We start from the raw sequence: 25,046 nt of genomic DNA on the forward strand, positions 1-25,046 counted from the left end.
ATCTTTTCTTATACCGTGATCATCTTACCCTCGAGACTGAAAGCTTCAGTATAAAAGGAGCAAATAAAATTGGAATCGATATAAATTATATTTCTTGAATATAATTATTATATTTACAACTTGAAAAAAAAAATATAATTTGATCATGAACATGGTTGCGCTTAAGTTAAACCTTGTTCCGTCATCATTTTGTGTGGCGTCTAGACTCCTATGCGTGCTTTGGGAGTTTTATTAGGTCACTTTTTCCAGCAATATGTTTTCGTTCTGTCATTTTTCTTCGTCTATTCTTTAGTAATTACTAGTACCAATATTAGAACGTAGGAGAGTATAGGAGATATAGTAAAGAGTGTAAATTTATTATGGAATATTTTTGGAAGCTGTATGCATTTAGATACCATATTTACCCAAGTTTTCTTGGTTAGCAAGGTTTAGGATTCGTATATAAATTTGGCTTCAGCTTATTCAATGAGAGCAAAACGCAAATTCCTTCAAACTTTTCACCAGTAGCGCTAGGGTTTTACGTCGGAGTAACAACATGGTGGATCAAGAATCAGCATCTTCCCCACCATCATCTGTCCAAGTGAAGGACCATATTGCATTAACGAAGGATGAAGAGGAGATATTCGAACGTCTTTGTGAAGTCGTCGAGCGTTTCAATCTGGGAACAGTGATTCGTGTTGCTGGTGGTTGGGTTCGTGATAAGCTTCTAGGTATTCCCAGCAATGACATTGATATTGCTCTGGACAACATGCATGGACTAGAATTCTGTAACAAAGTGAATGAATACTTATCAGAAATAAAGCAGGAAAACCTAGACGTTTGTTTCATCCCATGCAACCCCGAACTATCAAAGCACTTGGAAACAGCAAGGATGTGTTGGCGAAAAGACGTATGGATTGATGTCGTAAACTTAAGATCAGAAGAATACAGTGACAACTCTCGTATTCCATCGATGAATTTTGGAACTCCGAAAGTGGATGCTGAACGCAGAGATTTGACGATTAATAGCTTGTTTTACGACATTAAAACCAAGTTAATCGAGGATTTTACAGGAAGGGGCATTGCAGATTTGAAAGCTCAAAAAATTGTCACTCCACTACCTCCAATGAGAACATTTTTGGATGATCCCTTAAGGGTACTTCAAGCAATTCGTTTTGGTGGAAGGTTTGGGTTTGTGTTAGATGAAGAACTAAAGAAGGCAGCTTCAGATAAAGAAGTGAAGGATGCTATTGAGAATAAAATTAGCAGAGAAGGCATAGGACATGAAATTGATCTTATGATATATAACGATGGGTGGCGAAGGTACATAAACGGTAAGGGTGGTTAGTTAAACACCTTTAATCGGAAAATTATACTCCCTTTGTCTCAATTTATGTGACATTTCTTGTTTTCGAGATTTAAACAATGTCAAGTTTTTAATATATATTTTTTCATCATAATAACATGAGAAGAATTGCAGCTTATAGTACTTTTCATATTGTTTTTGAATATGTAAAATTTCAATTTTAAAATATTAAGTTGATCTAATCCAATTTAGCTTAATTAGTCTAATTGACTCTCGGGATGCTAGGAGATAATTGGGACAGAATAGATGGAGTACAATACAACAACAACAACAACCCAGTGAAATCCCACATCGTGGGGTCTGGGGAGGGTAGAGTGTACGCAGACCTTACTCCTACCAAGGTAGGACGGCTGTTTCCGAAAGACCCTCGACTCAATAAAAGCATAAAAAGAAGTCAGATAAGGTTATAAGATTCGGATAAGAGATTCAAAGCGATATGAAAATGAAATAATGCAAGCGACACAGATAACACAGGATAATCAAAGCACAGGAAATAACAGATAATAGCAGAAATCAGAGCAGATAACACAGGATAATCAAAGCACAGGAAATAACAGATAATAACAGAAATCGGAGCACAAGAAATTATATTGCAATAATGCGACTACTAATAAGAACGGATAACGAGACTATCTACTAGCCTTCTACCCTAATTTGGGTCCTCCAAACCCTCCTATCTAAGGTCATGTCCTCGGTAAGCTGTAGTTGCACCATGTCGTGTCTAATTACCTCTCCCCAATACTTCTTCGGCCTACCCCACCTCGTCTGAAACCATCCATGGCCAACCTCTCACACCTCCGCACTGGGGCATCTGTGTCTCTCCTCTTCACATGCCCAAACCATCTCAATCTCGCTTCTCGCATCTTGTCTTCCACCGAGGCCACCCCTACCTTATCCCGAATATCCTCATTCCTAATCCTGTCACTCCTGGTGTGGCCACACATCCATCTCAACATTCTCATCTCGGCAACTTTCATCTTTTGAACGTGAGAGATCTTAACTGGCCAACACTCCGCCCCATACAGCATAGTCGGTCTAACCACCACTTTGTAGAACTTGCCCTTAAGTTTTGGTGGCACCTTCTTGTCACATAGCACTCCGGAAGCAAGCCTCCATTTCATCCACCCTGCCCCAATACGATGTGTGACATCATCGTCAATCTCCCCGCTGCCTTGCACAATAGACCCAAGGTACTTGAAACTACTTTTCTTCTGGATGGCTTGGGTACCAAGCCTTACTTCCAAGTCAGCCTCCTGAGGTGCTTCACTGAACTTACACTCCAAGTACTCTGTCTTGGTCCTACTCAGCTTAAATCCTTTAGACTCCAGAGTATGTCTCCAACACTCCAGCTTAGCGTTAACTCTGCTACGAGTCTCGTCAATCAGGACTATGTCGTCTGCGAAAAGCATACACCATGGCACCTCACCTTGAATTTGCCGTGTCAATCCATCCATCACCAAGGCAAATAAAAACGGACTAAGAGCTGATCCTTGATGCAACCCCATCACAACTGGAAAGTGCTCTGAGTCTCCTCCTACTGTCCTCACCCTGGTTTTGGCTCCCTCATACATGTCCTTGATCACCCTAATGTACGCCACAGGTACACTTTTAGCCTCCAAGCATTTCCATAGTATCTGTCTTGGAACTTTGTCATAAGCCTTTTCTAGGTCGATGAATACCATGTGTAAGTCCCTCTTCCTCTCCCTATACTGCTCCACCAACCTTCTCATAAGATGGATAACTTCTGTAGTTGAACGTCCCGGCATGAATCCGAACTGGTTTTCTGAAATAGACACACCTCTCCTCACCCTCATCTCCACCACCCTTCCCCACACTTTCATAGTATGGCTTAGCAGCTTGATACCTCTATAGTTGTTGCAACTCTGGATATCTCCCTTATTCTTGTATAGAGGGATCATTACACTCGCCTTCCATTATTCGGGCATCAATGCCGTCTTAAAGATGACATTAAACAACCAAGTCAAAAATAACTTTTTATAGATATATATTAAATCTTGAACACCACGACAGGTGGTCAACCAGTCAAAGCAATGGCTTCTATTGCTGACTTGGGATTATTTTGGACTGTATTTCGTCGTCCTTCTGTTTGTATACCACCACTTCCCGAGTGACGTGAAAGATCGTGTGTTGATTGTTTGGATTCAGCTTGGAGGCTTTTAAAGTTAATTGGATGTTCCTCATTTTCTAAGGATCAAAAGAGACTGCCTATTTGCTGCTTTATTTCTTCCATTGAGTTGAGGCCATTTATACTGGAAATAAAGAGAAAAAGATTCCAGTTGTCGATTATATTATTCGCGATTCTCTCAAGTTGAAGAACAGTGATGCTGTGACCATCATAAGATTGCATACTGCAGCTAAGAAGTTTGTCACCTTAATCCCGTCACTTGTTTCTGTATACGGTAAAAATTGAATATATGTTAGACCGGTGAGACTGGTGACCGAGGGAAGAAAGAGATCAACATGGGTATGGATATTTACTTTCTGGATCGGAGGAGTGCTTGAACCGAGGAAAGGGAAGAACATTGTTTGGTCCGATTTTCCCATAGCCAAGTTGATCATGGCCGTTGCTCCGTTTGATCGTGGCCGTTTGTCCATTTGATCGTGGCCATTGGACCGGAAGATCCGTTACGCGATTGCCACGCGTCGATAACGTCCTGCCATGTTCAACTGCCAATCGTACGGGTATCAGACTGTACGACCAACCTAACCCAACCTAATCCATTTCAGAGTTTTTTCTTTTATTTTTTAGTTTCTCATGTTGTATGAGGTCCATGGGGCAATACTATAAATAGGGCTCATTGCCCTACTTTTGAGAGGTTGGCTTCCTCATATCAAGAACATTTTGTACTAGAGAATATATACAAATCTCTCTCAGTATCGTATTTTGATCCGAATTCGTTGTGTTCATCTCTTAAATTTGTTCAATCAAGTGATACTCATATATTAGTAGACACATAAATCTATAGCGAATCTTTGATCATTATTGCTCTCTTCATATCATATCCATATATATCTTTTTTCCATCAAATAGATTGAGGCTTAACCACATATCCTATACCTACTCACAAGTTTAATTGATTATCCAAATTCGGGGTAAACAGTTTCTAAAGAAGATATCCAAGTCCTAGAAGTTGATTGGAAAAGAGATATCATTGATGTTCCAATTACTTTAAAACTTAGAGCCTATTTGGATGGGCCTATGCCTATAAGCTGCAAACAACTTATAAGCTAAAAAAAATAAGTTGGGGTAGTCTAACTTATTTTTTTTTGGCTTATAAGCTACTTTAGATAAGCTAAGTCAAATGGGCCCAATTATTTTTTGAGCTTATTTTAAGCACAAAATGACTTTAAGTTGGCCAGCCAAACACTCAAAAAAGCTGAAAACAACTTATAAGCAACTTATAAGCAATCCAAACGGGCTCTTAAAGTATTGACCGGACTGCTAATTAGAGAGATAAAAGAATTTTGGCGCGTTGCTCTTCTTCTATCTATGCTTTTGCATCCTGTTGATATTTTGGAGTCATCTACAAGCTTCTCGAATGAGAAGGATGAGGTGGAGAAGAGAAGCGGATTATTAAAGACAGTAGAGAATGCAATAACAAAGCAAGGTCTAGAGAAGGTTTGGGAAATAAAACCACTGGTGAATGGAAAGGAAATAATTCTGGAGATTAAAAGTGGGGGGCCAGATATCGGAGAATGGCAACATAAATTGCTGCAGCGACAGCTTGCATATTGTATACGGTAAAAAACGGTTATATGTTAAACCAGTAGGACCGAAGGCCGAGGGAAGAAAGGGGCAAGAACGTGTATGAAGGCTCCCATTCTGAACCGGGGAAACGGCTTGGACCGGAGCAAAGGAAGGGCATCATTTGGTCCGGTTCTTCCATGTCCTGGTTGTTCGAGGCCGTATGTCCGTTTGGTCGTGGCCGGTGGTCCGGGAGACCCGTTGCGCGGTTGCCACGCGTCGATGGCATCCTGCATTGTTCAACTACCAATCGTATGGATGTCAGACCGTACGGTCTACCTAATCCAACCTAATCCAACTCAGAACTTTTTCTTTATTCTATTATTTTTTATGTTGTATGAAGCCCATGGGACAACACTATAAATAGGGGGAATTGTCCTCCTTTTAGGGGGTTGGCTTCTACATTACCAAGAACTCTTGTAATAGCAAAATATACAAATCTCCCTCTCAATATATCAGATTCGATCTATGTTTGTTGTGCTTATTTCTTACGTTTCCTAAACCAAATACCGTTTATGTATTAATAGATACACGAGAACATAGTAGACCATTGATCATCAATTGCTTCTTTATAACATATTCATATATTCATTCTCTCTATCAAATAAGTACAAGATATAGCTACATATCCTATACCTCACTTACAATTTTAATTGATTATCCAAATCCGGGGTAAACAGTTTAGCGCCTACCATGGGGCTAGGATAATAGTAGTCTTTTATCTTGATATTTACCTTACCCATCTAAATAAAAAACACCTTCTGTTCGTGTCTGAAGAAACAGACTAAATGGCTGACAGTGGGCAATATGGTCACGTCAACAACAACGAAATCGTGGCCGAAAACGAAGGAAGCGGTCCACGAGGACCACCGAAAAGTTGATCCTAACCCCGTTAATTCGAGGGAGGGCCTCAACCGTCAAAACACCGTGGACCAGGATAATGCCACCTTAACGACCACTGATCCTCTAAATACCCACAATTCTGTTACTTTATCCCGGGCACAGGACCGGAAAGAACCGGGTACACCTAATGACAATATTAAATTACGTTTAATCTTTGAAATGTTGCAGGAACAGAGAGCAGCAATTGCCGAGCAAGGGATCGCAATTGCCCAGTTGCAAACCCGAGGGGATACAACGACCCGGAGAAGACGAGCGGTGTTGCTGAACCCAGAAGGGACGAGGCACGCGTTATCGAGAGCGATGGATCCGGAGCTGGCTCTTCCACCGAGGTTCTAAAAATTCTCGAAACTCTGGCAAAACGGGTAGACTTGACCGAAAAGAGGGTCGAAACATACAACTCTCGGGTGGATCAAATACCGGGGGCTCCGCCTTTACTGAAGGGTCAGGATTCGAAGAGGTACATCCAAAGGCCTTTTCCTCCGAGTGCAGCCCCGAAATTAATCCCGATGAGGTTTAAAATACCGGATATCCAGAAATATGACATCACAACGTACCCGCACGAACATGTGACCTCATACACATGCACCATAAAAGGCAATGATATGGAGGAGAACGAAATTGAATCAGTATTGCTGAAAAAGTTCGGGGAAACCTTGTCAAAAGGAGCATTGACATGGTACGACCATCGAAGGGGAGGAAATCAACCCCGGCACAACGGTGCACTTGTTAAACACGGCGATAGAAAACGGACACGCCAAAATAAACACAATGGGTTTAACTTGGGATTGGCGCAACAAGTACATCGACTACTTGCGTGATGGGAAGCTCCCGAATGACCCGAAAGAATCACGGTCATTAAGAACCAAAGCTGCGCGTTTTTGTTTGGTAGACGGCCAATTGTGTTGACGGTCTTTATTCGGACCCTTGGCCAAGTGTTTGGGTCCCGGAGAGACGGAGTATGTGATGAGAGAGGTGCACGAAGGAACCTGCGACAATCACTCCGGCGCCGATGCTCTGGTCCGAAAAATTATCAGGGCCGGTTATTATTGGAACCAGATGGAGGAAGACTCAAAGAACTTTGTCCGTAAATGCGACGGATGTCAGAGACATGCTCCGATGATTCATCATCCCGGGGAGTTGTTGCATTCGGTGGTGTCACCCTGGCCTTTCACGAAGTGGGGAATGGACATCGTCGGTCCATTACCATGGGCACCAGGTAAAGCCCGTTTTATTTTATTTATGACTGATTATTTCTCCAAATGGGTTGAAGCGCAGGCTTTTGAAAAAATCAGAGAAAAGGAGGTCATTGACTTCATATGGGATCACGTCATCTGTCGTTTCGGCATCCCCGCTGAGATAACTTGCGATAACGGGCCCTAGTTCGTGGGTGGCAAAGTCAGCAGATTCCTCGAAGGGTTGAAGATCAAGAAAGTTGTATCAACTCCGTATCACCCGTGTGTGAACGGACAGGCCGAATCCCGAACATTTGATCACTTCTTTCGAAATGCTCGCTGATGCCTTCATCAAAGTTCACGCCGGTGCCAAAAAGGTGCAGGCCCGTAAAGCCGATATTTTTCGTATAACCCAAAGAGACGATGAGTTACTGCGTGAATTCGTCAACCGATTCCAAAGGGAACGGATGGAACTCCCCCCGGTTCCAGAAGAATGGGCCGCACATGCTTTCACAAAGGGGCTCAATGTTCAGAGTTGAACCGTTTCGTTCAAATTAAAAGAAAGCTTGCTGGAGTACGAGACTGTGACATGGGCTGATGTCCATAACCGATACGAGTCGAAGATTCGGGTGGAGGATGATCAATTCGAGCTCCCCTCGGGGCCAATAAATGTGAATAAAAGTTTTGAGGGACCAAGGAAGGGTTACGAAACAAAGGCCGAATCGTTGAAGGAAAGGTATCGTCCATACTCCCATTCGGAGAAGCAAAGTTTTAGGTCGGAAAAATCAAGGGTGAGCCCAAGCCATTTCTCCGGTCGGGGTAGTAAACGGGTCGAGCGACCATCGAGCAGTCGGGGTCTCTCATTCAGGAGCGATGCCGGAAGCTCTGCCGGCAACAAGGACTCACCAAAGATATCGGAGTACAACTTCTACGTCAGTACCTCGGGTCTCATCTCAGCCATCGGTCGAATCCCGGATGTAAGATGGCCGAGACCTCTAAGGTCCGATCCGGGCCAACGGGACCCGAGCATGGTGTGTGAATACCTTGGAACCCATGGTCACAGAACCGAGGACTGTCGCCAGTTAAGAGAGGAGGTAGCCCGGTTACTGAAGAATGGTCATCTCCGAGAACTGCTGAGTGAACGAGACAAAAGTCACTACAAAGAAAGGGAGGCTCATCGGAGGGCCGAGCCAGAAGAACCCCAGCATACAATCAACATGAAAGTTGGGGGCACTGATGCCCCTCGAGGGCCGGTAATGAAGCGGGCCAAGGTCTCTGTTGTTCGCGAGAAGCGCAGCCGGGGCTATTTACCCGAGGGCTCCATCTCTTTCAGCAACGAGGACGCGGAGGGCATCATTCAATCGCACAATGATGCATTGGTAATTTCTGTACTTATCTTTAAAACTAAGGTTAAACGTATTTTGATTGACCTAGGTAGCTCGTCCAACATCATCCGGTGGAGAGTGGTCGAACAGCCAGGGTTGCTCGATCAGATCATACCGGTAGCCCGAGTACTCAGTGGGTTCAACATGGCGAGGAAAACCACAAAAAGGGAGATCTCATTGCCTGTGAACATCGATGGCACTATCCAGCAAACGGTATTCTATGTAATTGAAGGGGACATGAAGTATAATGCATTGCTGGGTAGACCCTGGATACATAGCATGAGGGCCGTGCCCTTAACCCTGCATCAGCTGCTGAAATTCCCCACCCCAGAAGGGATAAAAACCATCTGAGGTGAACAACCCGCTGCAAGGGAGATGTTCGCAGTCGAGGAAGCAACACCTCGGCCCAAAGAATCGGCTCAGAAGGAAGAAGATCTAATCGGAGGAGCAGAAACCAAATAGCAACCAAAGCACACCGGGTCGGATCCGGGGTATGAAGGGGATGATTTCGATGTTCCCAGATCGTTTGTCATGCCGGATGACTCGGATGCAACCAAATCGACTGTAGAGGAGCTGGAGCAGATCATCTTGTTCGAGTATCTACCGGACAAAAAGGTATACCTGGGCACGGGGCTAACCCCGGAGCTCAGGAACAAGTTAATTGAATTCCTTCGAGCTAACGCAGATTGCTTCACATGGTCCCATATAGATATGACAGGTATATCACCAGAAGTAGCAGCTCACAAGCTTAGCGTGGACGGGAAGTTTCCCCCGGTGAAGCAGAAGAGAAGGCCCATGGCGGAAGCAAAACACCCCTTCGTAAAAGACGAGGTAACAAAGCTTTTAAAAATAGGTTCTATCCGGGAGGTAAAGTACCCGGATTGGCTGGCTAATGTGGTAGTGGTGCCCAAGAAAGGTAATAAATTTCGAATGTGTGTTGATTACAAAGATTTAAATAAAGCATGCCCGAAGGATTCATTTCCGTTGCCTCACATCGACAGAATGATCGATGCTACAGCCGGACATGAGATGTTAAGTTTTCTCGATGCTTACTCCGGGTATAACCAAATTCGGATGCACCCGGAGGATCAAGAGAAAACATCCTTCATTACCCAGTACGGGACTTACTGTTATAATGTCAAGCCTTTTGGCCTAAAAAATGCCGGTGCAACATACCAACGCCTAGTTAATAGGATGTTCGAAGAACAACTAAGAAAAAAAATAGAAGTTTATATTGACGACATGGTTGTTAAGTCCCTGGAAATAGTGGACCATTTAAAGCATTTGCAGGAAACCTTCGATGTGCTCCGCAAGTATAACATGAAGCTTAACCCGGAAAAATGAGCCTTCGGCGTCCGGTCCGGTAAATATTTGGGCTTCATGGTGTCGAACCGGGGTATCGAAATCAACCCGGACAAAATCAAGGCCATCGAGGATATCGAAGTAGTGAACAAAGTCAAAGGAGTGCCGAGGCTCACCGGAAGGATAGCGGCGCTAAGCTGTTTCATATCAAGATCCTCGGACAAGAGCCACCGCTTCTTCTCCTTACTGAGGAAGAAGAACGATTTCGTTTGGACACCGGAGTGTCAAAAGGCTTTATAAGAATTAAAAAGATACCTGTCCAGCCCACCACTGCTGCACACGCCAAAAACGGACGAACGGTTTTTTCTCTACCTTGCTGTCTCCGAAGTAGTGGTAAGTGGCGTTTTGGTCCGAGAAGAATCAGGTACACAATTCCCTATCTATTACGTGAGTAGAACTTTAGGGGATGCGGAGACTCGTTATCCCCACTTGGAAAAATTGGTATTGGCGCTGGTAAGCGCTTTTAGAAAGCTCAAACCCTACTTTCAATGCCATCCGATATGTGTAGTAACTACTTACCCCCTAAAAAACATCATGCATAAACCGGAATTATCGAGTAGGCTAACTAAATGGGCTGTAGAAATTAGCGGGTATGATATCGAGTACAAACCTCGAACGACCATCAAGTCCCAGATCTTGGCCGACTTCGTGGATGATTTCGCCCCGGCTATGGTCCCCGAGGTCGAGAAAGAACTTCTGCTGACCCCGGGAAAGGCCTCGGGTATTTGGTCTCTACATACGGACAGGGCCTCGAATCTCAAAGGTTCCGGGCTGGGAATCGTCCTTAGAACCCCGACCGGGGATGCCGTTCGACAGTCCATTAGAACTGCTAAATTGACTAACAATGAAGCCGAGTATGAGGCTATGATTGCAGGTTTGGAACTGGCCCGAGGTATGGGGGCCGAAATAATCAAGGCAAAGTGCGATTCGCTTTTGGTCGTAAACCAGGTGAACGGCGTTTTCGAGGTCAAGGATGAGCGGATGCAGAGGTATCTTGAAAAAATTCAAGTGATACTACATCGATTTAAAGAATGGACCATACAACACATACCGAGGGAGCAGAACAGCGAAGCCGATGCACTAGCAAATTTGGGATCCTCGGTCGAAGGGGAGGAAATCAACCCCGGCACAACGGTGCACTTGTTAAACACGGCGATAGAAAACGGACACGCCAAAATAAACACAATGGGTTTAACTTGGGATTGGCGCAACAAGTACATCGACTACTTGCGTGATGGGAAGCTCCCGAATGACCCGAAAGAATCACGGTCATTAAGAACCAAAGCTGCGCGTTTTTGTTTGGTAGACGGCCAATTGTGTTGACGGTCTTTATTCGGACCCTTGGCCAAGTGTTTGGGTCCCGGAGAGACGGAGTATGTGATGAGAGAGGTGCACGAAGGAACCTGCGACAATCACTCCGGCGCCGATGCTCTGGTCCGAAAAATTATCAGGGCCGGTTATTATTGGAACCAGATGGAGGAAGACTCAAAGAACTTTGTCCGTAAATGCGACGGATGTCAGAGACATGCTCCGATGATTCATCATCCCGGGGAGTTATTGCATTCGGTGGTGTCACCCTGGCCTTTCACGAAGTGGGGAATGGACATCGTCGGTCCATTACCATGGGCACCAGGTAAAGCCCGTTTTATTTTATTTATGACTGATTATTTCTCCAAATGGGTTGAAGCGCAGGCTTTTGAAAAAATCAGAGAAAAGGAGGTCATTGACTTCATATGGGATCACGTCATCTGTCGTTTCGGCATCCCCGCTGAGATAACTTGCGATAACGGGCCCTAGTTCGTGGGTGGCAAAGTCAGCAGATTCCTCGAAGGGTTGAAGATCAAGAAAGTTGTATCAACTCCGTATCACCCGTGTGTGAACGGACAGGCCGAATCCACGAACAAGACAATAATCCAAAATCTAAGGAAAAGACTCGAAGCATCAAAGCATCATTGGAGAGAAATATTGCCGGAGGTACTATGGGCCTACAGAACTACTTCGAAATCAAGCACGGGGGAAACTCCTTTCTCGTTGGTCTACGAGGCTGAAGCCCTTATCCCCGTGGAAGTCGGTGAACTGACCCTCCGGTTCCAGTATACAACCGAGGAGTTGAACGAGGAGGCCATGGCCGTCAGACTCGACCTCACGGATGAACTCCGCGAAAAGGCGTTAGTCCGTATCGCAACCCAGAAACAAAGGGTAGAAAGGTACTACAATCGGAGAGCCAATTTTCGTCATTTCCAAGTTAGGGACTTGGTGCTCCGAAAAGTTACCTTGAACACCAAGAATCCCAATGAAGGAAAACTGGGTCTGAACTGGGAAGGACCTTACAAGATAACCGAGGTAATGGGTAAAGGATCGTACCAGTTGGAGTCCATGGACGAGCAACGGTTGCGCAATAATTGGAATATGGCTCATCTGAAAAGATACTACTGCTGAGGTAAAAACACTCCATGTTTTCTATCTTGACCTTTCTTTTTTTGCAGGAAGCCGAGTACCAGGCAAAGAAAAGAATCTAAATCTAAAAACACGTGTTGCACTCTTTTCCTTAGTGCGGTTTTGTCCCAAAATGGGTTTTCCGACAAGGTTTTTAATGAGGCAACAAGTACAACGTGTTACTTGACGAAGATAAAGGACAAACGTCCGGATTCTCGGGGTCACACCCAACGAATGGGGACTTAATAGCACTCACCCGATCTTGCAGCTCGGCTAAGAGCTAGGGGACTATCACACCCAATCCGGAGGCCGCCCTCAACAAACAAAACCGGGCCAAAAATGTTAGGTTCCGATGTAAGGAGCAAATGATCAAAATGAATCGTGTCCACCGAGTGTTTGCTACGGCAAAAGCAAGGCCGGACCTTCTGCTATAGGTTTTGGTGTAAGGACCAAACGATCAAAACGAATCGTGTCCATTTAGTACTTGCTACGGCAAAAGCAGAAGGAAACAAAATTCTCATGTATACAAACACTTTGCAATGCAAAATTATCGAAAGTTTGGATAGCAATATCTCGGTTATCTTCCTGTTAAAAGACTTTACCCCGGTGGTAACCGCCGTATTCCGGCACTACTTCATTCACACACCCTATACCGGGCACTATGGTCGAATTTCGACAAAGGCGACAAGGTCATAGCGAACTGAGCCAAAATCGTTAAAAAATTCGACTAAGGCAACGAGGTCACAATGATCCGAGCCGAAATTTTCTAACCTCCCAACCGGGGACTGTTACGTCAAAATTCAGCCAAAGCTGAGATTCGGGAGCCTGAAAGAATACCGGCCCTAAGGAAATGCCTATCGTGATTCGGAGGCGTCTGAATTCACAAAGCATTAGGTAAGTCCTACGGGCACAGTGAACTGATGACTACGAGTCAGCTTGCCCGTAAAACGGACCAACGATTCAGTGAAAAATAATATGCAAACGTTCAAACGAAGGAACTAGAACGATGCATTTTTTTTATATATATATATACAAAATTTATACAAGGGATGTTTTTACATCAAAACCAAATCCCTACAAAGGCAAAGAATAAAAATAAAAGCCAAGTACAGGCCCTAATCTACTCGGAATGGCTGGAGCCAGAACGTTCGGACATTGTCCGTTCAGAGTCATCGGAGTCAGAACCAAGGGCACCCTTGGCCTCTTCCTCGATCCTTTTGGCCTCAACAATAAGGGCCGGAAGATCAGTAAAGCCATGCTCGGCTTGCTCAACAAGAGATTCAATCCAAACTTAAACAATATATACTTCCATAAACAAGGTTCAAGTATTGAAATGAAATACTACACACATAAATATTCAATACCAAACAAGAAATTGAAGAAAGGATTAAGAATATCTCATTAAAGTGCTTCCAATCTTCTCCTCCAATGTGTTGGTGTGAAACTCTAGCCTCCAAGGACTTGTGTTGAGCCAAAGATCATAATGTTTTCCCCCAAGTATTCCTTTTATGTTTCCCCCATTTTTCCAAGTCCAAAAAATGACAAAATATGCCCCAGATTTTCGTTTTTGCAGTTCTGCCCGTTTTTTGCAAATCTGTCCCGTTTTTGCAAAATTGTCCACTTTTGACAGTTTTGCAAAACTGTGCAGTTTTTGTCCAATTTGGCCTCTTTTTGACTTTATTTTCGCTTGGTTTCTTCCGATCACTTCTAAATCACATAAACCTATAAAATGGAAGTAAACAACATTAAATGCACTATTTTGTAAATCAAAACATAGCAACAATCTAAGATTGAAGAAGAAATAAGTTGGTAAAATACCAACTTATCAGTGATCCTCTGAGATTTCCATTTCTCGTACTCAGCAACAATAGTGGCTTGAGCCTCGGCGGCTTCCACGCTCTTCAGAGCTTCTTCCAAATCGGCCTCGGCCTTGGCTAATCTTGCCTCCAGAGCACCCCGAGCCTCTCCAAGAACATTCTGCATATGGATGGACGATTCAAGCTCGGCCTGGAGAGTATCATTTGCATCAGCCGTCTCCTTAAGCTCGTTTTTTAGATCGTCACACATCTGGGCCCTCGTCTCCGCCTTCTCCTCAAACACCCTTGCACGCTCTTGATATCGGGCACTCTCAGATTTGAGCAGCCGATTCCTCTCGGCCAAGCTCGCGGCATCCGATTTCACCAAATCCAGCTCCTCTCGGAGTTGGGATAAGGTGGTTTCGAGCTCACCGAGCCTCGAGGAAATTTGAGCGTTGTCTTGGCTAAGGTCGATCTTGTCAGCTTCGAGACTCCGATTGTATTTGGTCATCGCGGCCAGCTCACTCTTTAACTGACGGTTTTCGGCCTTCACTGCGTCAAGCTCGGGTCGGATATTGGAAAGAGCGACTGCTCGATTCAACTCCTCGTTAATGAGGCACTGCCAAGAGACCCCGGTCATCTTCCGCTTGTCCAAATCCGAGACAAGAGGCCGCAGATAGCTCGCCACACCCACCGAGCGAGAAAGAAAGCTGCAGTCCTCGGGGACAGTGACCACAACCGATTTTGTTCGCCTCAGCTCCACGCTTGGGGCCGGAAAGATACTCACTAAGCTGTCCCTGGCCCCAGATTCGGAGGTCCGGCTGGCCGACCTCGTGGCCCGAGGGATCGGGAGATGCCCGAATCCTGCAGCTTCGCCGGTAGTAGGAGGGGTGCCCAAGAACATATCCTCAAATTCGTCAGGCCTCGGAGTCGGAGTAGAGGAACTTGGAGCAGCCTTGGTATCTTCAGCAAAGGTCGGGGGCTCCGTAGTTGCAGCAGGCTCATGATCGGGTGTCAGATGAACGTCAATGGGGACTTCGATCTCCGGGACTGGCTCGGTCCTTTGCCTGGCTTCAGCAGCGGCCGCCTCCCCGGTCCTTCTTGTCCTTTGCAGGGGCGCTTCTTCGGAAGAAGTTTCACCTGAAATGTCGACGAAATCAATCGACCTTAGAGGCGCCGGGGAAAGAATTTCTTCCGCACTAGTGTGTGAAACTGGAACTAAAAGTCCTTCACCAGTAGAAGGAAGGGGTGGAACGGTGACAGCCTCCTTCGGGATCGGAGCCACAGGAGGATCGGCATCGACTCTCCGAATAATAATGTCGGGCTCTGTTTCATCCCGTAAGGTCCGAGTGACGCTCCTTATCCACTTCTTCGACTTTTGCCCTTTGTCCAAGGGCCTTTTCCTCTTGGCAGCAGCAGCAGCAGCAAGGGTACGTGTTATATCCCGTATTTTATACATTCGGATATTTCAAGGTGGTCGTGGTAGGTTAAGGACAAGACTATTGTCACGACCCAGCCCCGTGGGCTGCGACTGGTGCCCTATTTGGACACCCAAACTGACTTACGTACCAGATCGACATATCAAAGATTTATTCAGACTTAACATACGTTATTTCAAACAGATACTAAGAACAAATGTCATCTTAAGCGGTTGCCCGTACAGGAATATCATATCAAATCCGGTAGGCTGGCGGAATACACATCGCCCAGATATACAAACATATACAAACATATGGGCCGTTTTGGCCATAACAGCAACCGAGACCGCTTAAGGCACAGATCATAAACAGAAACGAACAAACATGACCCATGACCCAGATATATGACTATAGGCCTCTACAAAACATAACAGAAACATATGACGGGACAGGGCCCTGCCGTACCCCAGATAGTCGTACATATATACAGAGACATATACAATGAAAGGTCTTTACCAAAAGTATGGGCTCCGAGTCAAAGGAGCACTCCAAAGTAGCAGAATGTATCCTACACTGGCGGGTCACCAGAACAAACGTCTGTACCTGCGGGCATGAAACGCAGCCCCCGAAGAAAGGGGGTCAGTACGAAATATGTACTGAGTATGTAAAGCATGAAGTACAGTAATCCAAATCAGAACTGAAATAGGGAGTATGAAAAGCGGTTACAAAATCAGTATATCAAACCTGTTTTTAAAAACATAAATAATGCAAATAAAATCATGCATAAGGCTCAGGAACGTGGTCGCCACTCCGACACTGGCGCCACAACACATCATACTCCAGAAGGTTTCAAATCTCCGTACAATCCCCGAACATATCATATCATCATATCATATCAAAACATCAGAACATATCATATGCCATATCACATCATAACGCCGTATTTATATAAGCGGTACCCGGCCCTATGGCGAGGTCTCGGGAACCGTAACACATCATACTGCCGAATATAACATAGTGCGCACGATCACAAAACCGGCCCGGGATCCGGCGAACGATATCATAGTAGTAGGCACGAGCAGAGTAGTGCGGAAACTATATGCATATAAATAAATAAATTTCGAAACTCGATGAACAAATATATTTACGGCATCCGAAGGCTCAGAAATCAGTTTCGGGTCAATCGGAGTTAGTATACGAAAGTTACAAACTTTTGAAGTACAGAACTTTCTGAAAGCATTTCAGAAGCTCTTTTCGGAAATTCAAGTGACATTCATATTAGGGGTACTTTCAACCATTACTATGGAGCAAAGCAAATGGAGCCTTTAAGATCATATGTACGTATCAAAATATATGTATCCAAAGCTTTAGCCATATCAAATATTTTTCGGACATCATTATGGATCACATATTCATACTAGGAAACTTGCGGATAACATTATGGATCAAATCAAATGGGGACTTTAAGACCATATTTTCATATCGAAATATTCGTCAAAGGCTTTCGTCTTCTCGTTTTTCTTTCGAACAACATTTGGAACATAACAAATAAAATCTTTGAACATCATAAAATATGTATCCAGTCATATGGAATAGCTTATGGAGGTCAAAGATGTTAGTCATCCTAATGGCTCTAAGAATAGGATTTTCTTTAGGAGCATACTTCTACGTTATTTGTTCATTCCAAAAAGGCCATGCCAAAAGAAAGAAAGGTAGGCTTTACATACCTCGATCGCTCGCTAACAAATCTCGATCACTCGCCAAACAAATCCCGACTCAAGTCTCGGGCTCTCCAATAGCTACAATAATATTATCAATTACCAAACATTAGCTACAAGTACTTAGAATTTAAATTCTAACTAGTACTTGTCTACAGAAATTTCGGCAGCACCTCCCCTGTAAATTCAACATCCCCGAGAATTAAACTCGGCCAAATTCATCAACAACCATACCAACAATACCAATAATCAATTCAAAACACATTCTAACATTAGTAACCTTCCTTTCAACATAATTCATCAACATTCAATTCAACTACGAATTTTCAAGCCGATATCGACACTTACATATTCACTACCAATTCAAGATCATTCAAGTGCAATTCAAAAGCATTTCATACCATTCTACAAAATATACAACAATCCCACCAAAAACTATAATTCACCCGAAACCTCCAACCTTCGACACAACATTCACAACACATTTTTCATCTTCCAATTTCATCAACAACAACCACAATTTGCACCTTAACAATTCCATTTCCATAATTACATAAATCTATAATAAAATCACAAAATTTCCTACAACAACTTAACAACCAATTTCATGCCAACTTGAACTAGTATTCTTCCATTTACATCACAAGGCCACCACAACACAATTTACCTAATAAATAAAATTTTGTTCATTCCTCTCCATCCACAACAATATTCGGCCACACACACACATACCCATAACACACAATTTTCATACTTTACATTCATTTCCATATGCTACAACATATATATAAAATTCTCCCAAGACAAAAAGAGTAGAATCTTTACCTTTTTCCAATTTTTCCGCTTGCTAAAAAAAGTACTTTCTTGCCTCAAAATTTATACCCCGTTGAAGAGGGTCTTGAGCTTAGTAGGAATACAAGAAAATTACAATTTTTAAACTCAAGATTGATGGGCTAAAATTTTTCTTTTCTTTTCTTGTATTGGCTGTATGGCCTTCTTTTGATGCTCTCAATTTCTCTCTCTCTCTCTTGAAAGTTCTTGAAGGTTGAATGAGGAAATGATAATAAGTCCACACTTATATGACTTGGATAAAAATTTAAATGGGCCTTGGGCCACACACTCCATGGCCGGCCACTATTGGGCCATCTTATCTTTTTTTTTCCTAGCCCAATTCCTTTTTGGGGCTTATTTTGTAATTCCCGAAACTAATTTCCAAAATTCCCCATTTTGCCCTTGACCTTCCTCCATATTTCCACATCAACATTTTCATAAACAACACATATATTAAATAAAAATCAAATTTATGGCCTTATTTCTTACAAGTCAAAATTATTTCGAATTTTCCGAATATGCAAAAATGCGGGATATAACAACTATGTTCCAAAATTATTTTAATATACAAGTTGTTTATTAATATGGAAATATTGAGAAAGGTTAAGGGTAAAGAGGGAAATTCACAAAATGGCTCATGGTAATATTGTAGAAGGCTAGGGGCAAAATGGGAATTTCACAAGAAGTCTTGAAAATTCTTGAAGAAGCCAAGTTGGCCGTGTGGCATATAAGTATATGTCCACATTTTTATTTAATAAGGATAATTATATATATATATGGACCAAGCTTGTTACATAAGCCAAGTGGTCATATTTGCTATTTTAAGAAAGTTCAAGAAAAATGGAGAAGGGTACATGTGTCCACCTTGTATTGGTAGAAGCTATATATATACATATAATTGATGACAAAATAAGGGGCAACTCATCATTTTGACTCTAGAATCTTGGAGAAAAAAAAGAAAAGAAGAAGGAGAAAGGAAATATAGTAGGTTCGGCCATGGCTCAAAAAATTGAGGCCATGGAAATTGATCAAGAAAAATTATTTCTTCTAGCTTTCCTACTAATTTGAAGGTCCTCTTTAACATGAGAAAATTGTTGGAGCAAGAAAACCATTCATTCTTGCAAGTTCATGACCCTAGCCAAGTAAGAAGACAAGTGGAAAAAGGTATGTATTCAATCTTCTTTTCATATGTTATGGATGCTTTGTATATGTTGTAGAGTGAGGAATGAATGAAATTCATGAAATATGTAAGTATAGGGGTGTGGCCGAATGGAGGTGGTGGTGTAGAAGTGATGAATTAATTTTATTTAGTAGTTTGATTGTTGTGTTGTGGATTCCATGATGTAAAATGAAGGTTTGGTGGCTTGAAATGAATTTGAAATTGTTTGTGCATTATTGAAGAAGTTAGTGTGACATTAGTGTGGTTTCTTATATTTGTAAGAATAAATTTGTTAATGTATGGGTTGTTGACATAATTCATGAATTTGGAAGTGAGACATGTGTTGGAAGATTGTAAGTTGGGTTGTTGTGGTTGAATTTGAAAGAAGGAAATAGGTTGTTATTGTTCTTGTTGAATTTGGAAGGCTTCGGGTGAAGTAGTGTGTTGATTGAGTCGTTTTGAATGCTATGTGAATTGAATTGAATATAAATGAAATGTCGTTGAATTGTATGACAAGGTTGTTAATGTTAGAATGCGTCTTGAATTGATTGTTGAAGTTGTTGGCACGATTGTTGGTATTGTTGTTGATAGTTTGGCCAAGTTAAATTCTCGGATTGTTGATTGATGATTTGGGCCCAGTTAGATTCTCGGGGATGGTATATTTATAGGGGAGATGCTGCCGAAATTTTGGCAGATCATAAGTGAATTTATTTGAAGGATTAAGACAAGTATATGATGATGAGTCTAATGATTGTGTCAATCTTCTTGAAGGTAGACTAGCGATAGCGAGCTTGGACAATTAAGCGTAGCTAATAGGACGTGGAGCAGGAATGTTAAGGCTCGTCCCTTTCTTTCAAGGCATGATTCCGATGCTATGATTTCATAATTGCTTCCATATTTTCCTTGTTTTCAAAAGTTAGATGTTTATGATTCTAAGGCATGATTCTCTTCCCGATAACTCGTAAATGTTTTTCCAAAGTGTCCATATTCTACCAAAATAGAGGTTTATGATTTTGTAAGCTCTTATGACAATAACGATGGATATGTTTCACAATGACAATGATGATATCAAGGATGAGAATATTTCTATGATGACTATGATAAGAATGATTTTCCAAAAATGGCTTCTGAAACGTTCGTAGAAGGTTCTGTACTTCAAACGCTTATAACTTTCTTATACTAAATCGGATTGACCCGAAACTTGTTTCTGAGCTTTCAGGTGTCGATTTATGTACGTACCCATCGAGTCTTAAAAATTTGTTCCATGTGCATATGTATATGAAGCGACGCCTTGTGAGACTTATGATCTTATTCCATGTTCTCTTAACGCTGTTATTCGTTGCTAGTCTCATCTTATAATAATTGTTCCTTCAAGGTGAGACAAAGTTATGATGATTATTCCATAATGAAATCGGAGGTTACCGACCTTACGTCACTCCGATGGAGTTATAGCTTTTGATTGGGCTCTTATGCATGCTTAAGTTGTGATGATTACACCGCGCCTATACGGCCGGGCAGCACCGCTAAGGCGGACGGCTTATGGATGATTACACCGCGCCTATACGGCCGGGCAGCACCGCTAAGGCGGGCGGCTTATGGATAATAACACCGTGTCTATATGGCACGGGCAGCACCACTAGTGGGCGGCGTGAGATGATTACCCCGGACGCGGGAGGCCCGAACGCGGGTTAATGATGATATTTGACTCAGACAGCTTATGTATGCATGAAAGTGAAAGTGAGCATGCATGATTCCGCCTTAAGAGACAAGCAGTTACAGTCATACCTTTTCTTTTATCTTCCATATTTCCTTATTATATTGTTGTTCATGTTCTGTCCATATTATCATGTTATCATTTATGCCTTACATACTCAGTACATTGCTCGTACTGACGTCCCTTCTTGTGGACGCCGCGTTTCATTCCACGCAGGTACACCCAGATGAGTAGAAGATGTTCCAGCGGAGTTGGCAAGCTCTATTTGCTCTGGAGTGTTGTCGGGTCAGAGTGCTATGCTATGATGTCTTGTTTGAAGTTAGAGACTTTGCAGACAGAGTCATGGGTATAGAGTGTCGGTATTGTAAGCGGCTCCACCAGCCGAAGTGCTACTATGTTTCATGTTACGAGTTTCATGTGATGATAAATCTTATTTGAATTGAGTACAATGAAAGGAAGCTGTACTATGTATTTCATTTCTCATTTGATTCAAGGAGTCCAAAAGATTATGTAAGTAATAAGAGTCAGCGGGTTCTCTCGGCTCCGGATATGGAGCCGGGTGCCCATCACACCCTAGTAAGATCGGGGTGTGACAGTACGAGATGCACCCGCTGAGTCAAACTCTGGTGCCGACGTTGTGGGTTCGGCTGCCGACTCCGACCTGGGATCCACCGAGCCTTTGGGTAAACCTGAAAGTCAAAACGTAATGAATACGGATAGTAGAAGGAGCAGTGAACACAGGAAGAAGCAAAATACTACCGTGGTTCTGGGTAACCCATCGGCCACGTGACAGGTGGCCCCACGTCCGGTTATCGTGGACATGTTGGATAAGAAGTGCAGTGACCCATTCGCTCAGGTTCCGGACGACCGGAGGAATATACCTATTGGCTGATATGAATAAGAAAAACAGTGAGAAAGTGGAATCAAAATTTGACGAAACATACAGAAGCAATCACTTAAAGGGTTCAGACTTACGCTTGTTGTTCCACTTCTCCGGGAAGGGCATATGACTGGCCGGAATGATGTCCTCGGTCCTTACCCGGACATATCGCTCCAACCAGCCCCTGTCTCTATCCTCGTCTATTTTTGAGAAAAATGGATTCTGGCTACGCTTGGCAAGTTTTATTACGCCACCCCGGAACAAACTCGGGGAGTATAAGCGTATCAGGTGGGCCAGCGTGAGCTCCTTTCTGGCATTGTTGGCCAACAGCCGGAGGCACGCTACGACCCTCCAAACGATCAGACCAATCTGTACCAAGGTCACATCATAAGTCCGGCACATGTCCAGGATGACTAGATCAATCGGAGGGTTGAGCTTGAGGGTGAAAGGGTAAGTATAGACATACAAGTAGCCCTCCCGATGGTCGGTGACTGACTCATCGGGCCTAGGGGCGAAAACTCGGACCGGACGATTTCCCCATCCACAGTCAGACCAGACCAGATCAAGTTTATCCTTGGTAATGGAGGAGGGGTATCGTCTCACGTCGTACCCTCTGTCGGACACCAAGGAAGGTTTTTCGACCTCTAAGTCTTTGTTGAAATTGGTTTTGGCCGGTATAATGTCCGAGGCCGTGGGCTCGAAGGAGCCCTTTGTCTTAGAAGGAGAAGTAGCCTCGGTTCCCGGAGACGAAACCGAGGGAATGTCATGAGAAGTGGTTTCAGACATCTGAAAATGTGAAAAAGATAAGTTAAGTGGATTCGAAAAAGGAGTTAAAAAAGGAAACAAGGGAATAGGCGATATAGGAAGTATCAGAAGATGAGAAGCAGCAATGAACAATAACAGAATAGTGTAAGGGAGGGGAAAAGTTGCTTCCTTTCGCGTAAAGCAAACGATGAATCAACAAATTTGGAATAGAGGATGAATAGCTGTGACGAAGATGAAGAAATGCAGCAAAGAGTGAAGATGGAGAAGAAATGGGTCGTAAAAGTGTTAGAATGAAGAGGTAAAAGGGCCTTATATAGGTAAGGGTTGTGACGGTTACGATTCCCCAGCCAACCGAGGAGCGCCACGTGCCCCATAATTAATGAGGAATGACTTGAAACGACGTGCGTGCGGCGGCTGTCAGAGCAGACCATTCGGGACGAGACACGTGGCCGATGGCAGAAGAACATGGCGCAACTGTTCTCGCCAAAAATGAAAAGATAACGACGGACAAAGGGAGTCACCGGTTTAGTGATTCATCCACTCCCCGTCACTTCGACAAATCTACGATCCAGGAAGTGTGGGGACTATCTGTATACGGTAAAAACCGGTTATATGTTAAACCGGTGGGATCGAAGGCCGAGGGAAGAAAGGGGCAAGAACGTGCATGAAGGCTCCCATTTTGAACCGGGGAAACGACTTGGACCGGAGCAAAGGAAAGGCGTCATTTGGTCTGATTCTTCCATGTCCGGTTGTTCGAGGCCGTATGTCCATTTGGTCGTGGCCGGTGGTCCGGGAGACCCGTTGCGCGGTTGCCACACGTCGATGGCGTCCTGCATTGTTCAACTGCCAATCGTACGGGTGTCAGACCGTACGGTCTACCTAATCCAACCTAATCCAACTCAGAACGTTTTCTTTATTTTATTAGTTTTTATGTTGTATGAAGCCCATGGGGCAACACTATAAATAAGGGGCATTGTCCTCCTTTTAGGGGGTTGGCTTCTACATTACCAAGAACTCTTGTAATAGCAAAATATACAAATCTCCCTCTCAATATATCAGATTCGATCTATGTTTGTTGTGCTTATTTCTTACATTTCCTAAACCAAATACCGTTTATGTATTAATAGATACACGAGAACATAGCAGACCATTGATCATCAATTGCTTCTTTATAGCATATTCATATATTCATTCTCTCTATCAAATAAGTACAAGATATAACTACATATCCTATACCTCACTTATAATTTTAATTGATTATCCAAATCCGGGGTAAACACATATCCTTCTGGTACTGCTGATGAATGCCTTGATTGGATGAAAGCAAACTTGGTCCAAACGAGCAAGAACTACTGAGTAATTTCAACTAGCTCAGCGTTTACTTTGGTATTATTATACGGGAAGTTCAATACACATTTAAGTGTTTTGTGCTCCCTTATTATTTCGGCAGTGTTCATATCCAATTGTTGGTACTTGCTAGTAGTTTAGAATTCAGACCTTCATTCTTTGCAATATTGTCTCTTACTTTGGTTATCTTTACTATTCTTGGTGTTTCTTACTTTGGTTATCTTACTATTTTTGCTGTTAGTACTTTTTTGTCTTCAATAATTTCATTATAGCTTTTTTTACTCTTGCATTCCTTGCAACTTGTTCTGAAAACCGTTTTTCTTGAACTGATGGTCTATCGGAAACAGTCTCCCTACTCCCACAAAGGTAAGGGTAAAGTCTGCGTACGTTTTACCCTCCCCAGAGCCCATTTGTGGAACTACAACACTGGGTATGTTTTTGTATATTACCTTATAATAGGCTGAATAGCTGAAGAGGACAATAGTTCATATGATAATTAAGCTTGGCCACAATCATTTTCTAGTTCATTATTGACTTACTCCAATTTCCTGATGGTGTTGCAAAGATTTTTCCTATTTCAGTAACTTGTACTGTTTTGCCTCAATATAGCTGGTAACTTTGAAGTCTATTTCATATTCTGTATTTTCTTTCTTATAGGAGTAGTGCACAGCCTTCATGATAGTACTCCACAGTTGATGCTGGTGCCATTGAAGAAGCGAACATGGGAGATTTGGGTGTATGCCAGAGAGGGTATTTGGGATTACTTTGTTGAAAACATTTGAATCTTAATATACTCACGTGAAAGACCTGACTTTCTAATACTCACCATATAAAGAAACTCGCCATTGATCATGCAAAGCGTCTACTCTCTTTCGTCTATTGTTTTAATCCGTTCTTTGAATGCAAAGGGCGAAGAAAAAAGAGAAATATTTTTTATTCCGATTTTGACTTAGACCAGCCCTTACTCCGGCCTCAACCCTTACCCCGACCTCAATTTTCTTTCGACAAGTGGAGTGAGGAAGACCAGATAACTCTACTTGATGGTTTGA

At 43.1% G+C, this 25,046-nt stretch overlaps 1 pseudogene; it reads left to right on the plus strand.

The window, feature by feature from the left end:
- The first annotated feature begins 210 nt into the window (after positions 1-210).
- LOC132613260 (tRNA nucleotidyltransferase cca2-like) lies at positions 211-24,779 on the plus strand (annotated as a pseudogene).
- Positions 24,780-25,046: the final 267 nt, after the last annotated feature.

The sequence above is a fragment of the Lycium barbarum genome, chromosome 10 (genome assembly GCF_019175385.1).
Source record: "Lycium barbarum isolate Lr01 chromosome 10, ASM1917538v2, whole genome shotgun sequence".
In the NCBI taxonomy this organism is placed as follows: Eukaryota; Viridiplantae; Streptophyta; class Magnoliopsida; order Solanales; family Solanaceae; genus Lycium; species Lycium barbarum.